Raw genomic sequence first — 7,233 nt, 5'->3', positions numbered from 1 at the left:
TAAAAGTAGGCGGCTTCAAAAGTGCAGCAAAACCACTCAGAGTAAATTGCCTGTAATCAGGTTTTTGGATTGGTTTCTTGAATATATGAGCAATTTAGTATGAGATTTAATCTGAATCAGCTGTAAATAGATCATGATGACAATTGCAAACATCAAAGTAATGATGCGGACTAAACCAGGAGGACAGAATTAGGACAGAATCACATACTGTACAGCGGGAGCAGAACCGATGTGGTTGATGTTGTCACTCATGTCGTTGATGAAGAGGTTACCGAGGTTGGGGAAGAAGGCTATCATTGAGGAAGTCGTCGCTGGCAGCAGTCACAGGAGTGTGCTCCCCAAAAACATGATCGCCCCTCTCCCGTACAGGATCACGAAAGGCGGGGTTCGGAGGACTGTTGTCCCTTCTCATGGTGCACGCCGGAAGGAGGGCTGGAGAAGAATTGCATGGCGGCGCTAAGATCTGGAACGGTGCGAAACCATATGATACAGCGGCGGCTAGGGTAGAGCATGTCATGTCAGTCGTGCGAGTATAATAGTAGGCCTTTGGCCCCCAAACCCCACGTCCAAGTCAATAATAGCTCAAAAAAAGTCAATAATAGCCCCACCAAGGTTTGTCTCGAAAAAACCCGGAGTAATTAAGGGGCCCGTTAGTCCCTTTAGTGTAAATACTATATCATTAATAATGGCCCCACCTTTTGTCTCACAAAGTATGTTGGAGTACAACCGGCTACACATTTACAATCCGCTTCTCTTCTCTCTCCTCTTCTCTCTCCTTCAACTAAGCACAAATACTATATTTAAATCCTTATAGCCTGCTTATGTCATCTAATTGTAGTACTTGCTCTAAAGTTACTCTCCACTGTGTAGTCTGAAATGCTGGGCGTGCAGTGGGTGGTGGCCTCGGTCGGCGTGCCGCTTCAAAAGCGGAAGCAGTGGGAGGTTGCCTCGCCCTGACTTGCCATCAATGTGGAGCGGCAACCTCAGCTGGCGCCGGGCGGGAAGCGCGCGCGGGAGGGGGGAGGGGTTTTTTTTGGGCCAAGAAGGTGAGAAGCCAACTTGGGATCGGTCCGGACGGGGAAATATCATGTGCTCCCATACTCTGCATATGACACTAGTCTATGTGACTACTCCCTCCTTTTCGGTTTATAGAGATGTTTAGAGTAACATAGTAATATGTTACAGTATAAGTTACTCCCCACTATGACCATCCTTGGCCTCTCCCAGTGCTCCACCATGTATAGCTGCTAAGCATGCCACGTAGGCATAAAATATGATGTGGCACCAATAAACTAAGCACCTATGCATTGAAGACTTCAGTTACTAAGCCATTTAATGCACTTAGCACATCATCTAAGAGCATGGTTAATAGTATAGCCAGCTGGTGGCTATAAGCCAGTGCCATGTCATCTATAGCCCATCTTATAGTCAACATGTACAATAGTAGATCAAAAGAGTGTACTACTTTTTTATTATGTGGCCCACCTTTCATTCTCACAAAGTAACTAGGAGCACGTGCTAGAGCTGGCTCTTCGAAGAGACCGCTTACCTTCTCTCTCCTCTTCTCTTTCCTCCAACTAAGCAGAAATATACTAGTTTATTCCTTATAGCCCGCTGACTCAACTCTATTGTACTTGCTCTAAGCACATCTAAGCACTTACTAGCACCCCCTTGACCGTGGACCTTGACGGTGTACGTCACCTTGTGTCTCATAATTTTCCTCGTCATCATCTGAGTCCTAGAAGATCTCACCCACATCATCATTAGCATGCAGCCGCCTTGATAGACAACGTGCGCAGAAGGAGTAGAGGCTACTGGGGATGCACCACCACCACGTCGTGGGCACTCCCTACGTGCTCGTGTGCGTGAAGTGTGCATGTTTTTCCATCGATGCTAGCTCTAAGGCCGATGCTACGGTCGTCTTCGTCTCCGACTAGTAGTTGAGCAACGACGGCAAAGAGGTGCTGCAGGAGATTTGTAGGCACCGCGGCGTGCGAGTTTCGCCGTAGCACGACGAACCGGACGTCACCGCGGATGGCGCACGCCTCCATGGAGCCGACTGTGTGCGCATGCATGTGTTATTCACGTGCATTCTGCGGCCGAGCGTGTGTGCACGCACGTGTTGTGTATGTGCGTTGTGAGCTCCATGCTGTGCCGTATGTGCATGAGTTGGATCGGATGGAGTTAGTGCGTTGGCTTGTGTACATGCGTGGCTGCATGCGTCCTGTACATGCATGGCTTGTTGCGTGGTTATCAATAATTCAATATAAAGTACTCCCTCCGTTCCTAAATATAAGTCTTTCTAGCCATTTCAAATAGACTACAACATACGAATGTATGTAGACATATTTTAGAGTGTAGATTCACTCATTTTGTTTCGTATGTAGTCCCTTATTGAAATATCTAAAAAGACTTATATTTGGGAACGGAGGGAGTATAAAACATCTTCAGCTTAGCATCCCGATGTACCGTTTCTAGTGGTTAGCGAAAAGTTCATGTTCTTTAATTTGTTTATAGGTGGGCAGGCGGCAAAAAACAGGGGAAAACGCGCAAGGTTCCTTGCAGACGCTCCACCGTGAGGTTCCTTGCTCCTTCTCGGTCATCAGGAATCTATGCTCTTCAACTCTTTTCTTTTACATGAGCTTTGTTCATCCTTTTCCCAACACGTGAGACATCTAGCATCAAGGTGCATGTGTCATGCAAGAAAATGGAGATAATCAGATAAGCAGTGCGTAAGTGAGTCGTGCACTTCGATGGCACCTATGCAATATTTTTTCTCCTCGATGGCACGTGAATAGTGCACGTACTCAACGACGGAGCACGGGATGGTAGCAATGACATGGTCAGCCCTATTTTGGAGAGAGTACATACTAAATAACTTTGATGTGTCCCGTCAACTCGCAGAACGATGAGAAACTTGATTACGCCTTCTCCCTCGCCAACGCGTGCGCGGTGGCTCGCAGCATGAGGAGAAACTTTTGCTTACAAGCGGTGGACGTGCAACAGTTCATTTGGTGTCAGATTTCCAGAAGTACTACTATAGAACCATCGGCTTCCGGAAGAGGCGAAGAGCCAAGCGCAAAGGTCACCTACTAACCTTAGGCTAGGTGTAGTGGGAGTAACATAAGTAGGGGTACCTCCTTTTTTTATTCTAGAAACAACCACACACGAATATCGAGGTGCTGGTTACGTAGAACAAATTTCCTGGAGTCCGTGCTTATCCCTCCTCTATCTCTCTTCTCAGCCAGCCAGCGGACCCGCGGAGCCCATCGTCTGTTTGCTCACATGCGGTCCCACATGTCAGTGAAAACACAAGAGGGGCCACTGAACCTACACATCTTTCACCTCGACGTGCTGGTGATGAAAAAAATATCTAATAAAGATCTTCGGTGGCCGCTTTAGGAGTTACTCAAGAGTAGTAAGATTCTATTTATAGTTTAACCCAAGATGCACATCACGTGGCTTCAACTACCACTCTATTTTCTTGCATGACACGACCTGGATGCTGGATGTTGCATGTGTCGGCAAAAGGAGGAAGAACCCGACCAAATCTTCGGTTGTGCTCTCGGATTAGACTACTTGTGCTAACTTAAAATTTGTATTGTGTACTCCCTCCGTTCCAAAATTCTTGACATCCTTTTGTCCAAAAATGGATGTACCTATATACTAAAACATGTCTAGATACATCTATATTTTGACAAATAGAAGGCATGTATTGGGGAACGGAGGGAGTACAATGGATGCAAGTTTTGGTATTGGGAAGAAGAGTACATCGATATATTGATAGAGCGCAATTTAGTAGATGTTCTAGCACTTTTAGCTAGCATAGAGGCTAGAGATGAGAATAGTGCACTTGTTGATACTCCTACTAGAATAGAGACTAGGCATGAGACTAGGATGTGAGGAAGCAACGTCTACTTCTTTACACTCGAAGAAGAAAGAAGCATGCAAGATCTAGCCTCCGCAGATCAACAATGAATACATCGAGAAGGCACTAATCCAACTTACGGAGCAGTTATGGAAGTTGGATATCTTCTAGTAGTAAAATGTATTCTTGTGGTTCTTGTTTTCTTTGGTCTTGCTTTTCTAGTCAAAATTATCATTGGAGTTCATGCAAAATGGAGGTCCGTTTGGGGTTGTGCGTTGGAGTTGGCCTTACAAGTGGGACCGCAGTTGAGGAAACCGACTATCGGCAAACCCCCACCTCGCCCGTCGCGCGATGGCTAAAGTTAGACAAACGACGGGGTTGAAGAGATTGCTCTAGCACGGACTCCAAGAAATATGGTGTCAGATGGATGTCGTGCTGGTGGCGTGTGCCGTACTCCTGGACGTGAATGCTTGTTCTGGCCCATGCCACCCTACTACTCCTACTACTTATATAGTACTAGTATCGAGGATTCGAGGTGTTGGTTACATACAGTGAACACATTAACATAATGGTATAGTAAAAACACCCGCCCGACGCGCGAAGCATGTGAAGCTAGTAAAAATAGTGTACTACTATTGTTGATTGGCCTCACCCGATAACCTGTTGCAATGCATGTACAATTATGTATTCGGAAAATATGTTTTTGCCTCATCGCACCACTCACTCAGAGAAGCGACTCGAAAGCCATTCATAAATTTAGTAAGTTTATCACAGGCATATCATTTTATTACATACAGCAGGTCATCAACCCACATCGACAACGAGGATACATTATAAATACTAAAGTTTTCATCACCCAACAAATAACAAGCAATGAAATGAACTTCAACTCAACCATTCCTCGACGAAGAGTCGGTGGACAGTTGCTAGTTTGCCAAGGTACACGAAGAGGCGCCCCGGCCTACATGTCCGTTTGGAAATACTAGTAGAAAAGGACTCGCCGTCGTCTCACTGATATGTTGGAATGGGACCACATGTCAATGAAACATGGTGTGTAATTTCTCGTGCAAAATGCGATCTGGCCGCGTTGGCCCGAGGTGCCACATTAGTTTTTTTTGAAAGTTTGCCGCATTAGTTATCGACCTTTATTTTTTTAACATGCAATCTGAATGGATAGCTCCTGTGGTCATCACACGTGAGCGGATATAGTGATGGTTGATTAGCCCGAGCAACTTTTTACTGTGGGAATATGGGAGTACCAGCGGATTCAAGGAACAGAGAAATGATGGTTGCTTCATCCGAGTAACTTACTGTGGCGAAGGTGGGGCTCTGTGATTTTCTGCTCACTAGTCATTCGTATTGCGGTGCAAAGACCGGGGTGAATCTTTCCCTGAAGTTGTGTTGTGCACTCAATATTGCTGCATGGCAGGTGGAGCCGGATGAAGGATGTCCAACATGTCGGTGAAACGAAGTTGAATTGTTTCTGGCATTGCTATCAATCCTTCGGGATTTGTTTATATGTACGCATAATTTTAATGAAATTGTACTGTGATGCTATGAAGGTTTCAAATTTGGTTGCCGCAGGAAAAAAAGGTTTCAACTTAGGATTCATGTCTCTTGCCTTGAGATTATCTCGTTACAACATTCCATGAAATACAAATGAAACTACCATGGCTAATGCATCTCAATGGTTCGCAGATCAACGCCAATATTCACATCACAACTGAAGACAAAGTTGTGAGAAGGTGTACAAATAAAGAAAAAAGAATCTAATTGATCGATGTTGTTCGTAGGCATGGCTCCATTTCCTTGACACAGTGTTCATTGCTTGGCAGCTTGTTTCACCCAACTCTGTAGCCAAAAAAGAGGTGTCTTAGGGACACCACAATCCGATCATTTTGTGCAGCTCCACTAAAATCGAGCGGACCATCCCTGTTTGCAAAGATATCCAGTCAGTGTTATTACAATAATAGTGGAACTAGACGATGAAGCATAACACACATAAATAGAAGCCGATCACCTCTACGATCTCTCTTTAGGACTAACTTCTTGTTGGAGAAGATTAGGCATGGAGTTGGATGAGGAGGATAGCAAAACCAATCTCCCTTTCCGAAGTCCCACAGAAATGTAAAAACGTTGCCCGTGTGACATTTTGGCGGAACTGCACAAAACACTCTTTTGAAAAAAGTGATTCGTGTAGTTCACCAAAAGGTCGCAATAGCAACAAGGTGAAAATGGATAGCCCTGTTTGCAAAAGGAGGTCGAAAGGAAACAATTACTGCCCAATAACACGAGTTGAAGACACATATGCCGACAAACAAGAAGCATGTTCCATGTAATAAGGGAAAGATAGCACATGGTGGTTTATCAAAAATGGTTTGAGGACGAGATTGCAAGATGGAAAGTACGCCGGCAGAGATACGATTTAAGCAAACAACTAAAGAAGATCCACATGCAACAACGTGGGAAGATGGGTAGTGGAGCATGGCCGGAGGAAGCTGTACCTGAGGGTCGTGGGGATGTTACTAGGAGGGCGCCGGCGGCCGGGATATGCCCATACTGCGGCAGCGAGCAAGTGGCGAAGGCCCTACCGCATCGGAGCTTGGTCAGAGAGAACAGCGGGTATCGCAGATCGGGACGTGCTGCCTCAACGCCATCGAACGGAGAGACGATGCACATCCTCCCTTTCCGCCGATGGACGGGATGCGGCCGAATCACTGACCAACGCTGAGAGAGAGACCACGGCCGCCTTGTGTGAGATGGTGTGATGAGAGACAAACCCATTTTTCCATTTTCCCCACGGCAATCGTTTTATATTCTGTACGTGCCATTGAGGAATATATAACTTTATTTAATGCTAACACATCGAGTCAATCTTTGTTCCGTCTAGGCGTGGTACCCGACCCTCCTTCGAGTAAACAACCGCTACACGCGTCAAATTATCACATGGGCTGCCTTTTCGTATAGAAACGAACTCCACCGTGTACCTGCGCGGGTGTGGCCGGGAACGAGACGTGAGTACGTGCGTCCTACGTGCACTTCTTCTTTAGGTGCAGGTACGTACGTGGGTGGGTGTGAGAGAGATGGTTTGTGCGAAACAAAGGCAATGTGTTGATGATATCTCAAACAGAAAAATGTAACATATGCAATGTGTGTGAAATGGAGACATGGACGTGAGATATCGATAGAATTGAAAATAGGGATGAATTGTGTGGCTGCGCGATCGATAAAGAGTTCCATCGAATTTGTGTTTTCCCACGTCAAAGATACAGGGCGGCTGGCCTACTGGAATTTGAGAGGGCAGAGGTGCAGTTTTTCTCCGTGGCATGGATACCTACCTACAATGTTCGACTATCGGTGTGTCT

The sequence above is a fragment of the Triticum dicoccoides genome, chromosome 1B, assembly GCF_002162155.2.
Source record: "Triticum dicoccoides isolate Atlit2015 ecotype Zavitan chromosome 1B, WEW_v2.0, whole genome shotgun sequence".
Taxonomy (NCBI): domain Eukaryota; kingdom Viridiplantae; phylum Streptophyta; class Magnoliopsida; order Poales; family Poaceae; genus Triticum; species Triticum dicoccoides.
This window is presented reverse-complemented; position numbering follows the sequence as displayed.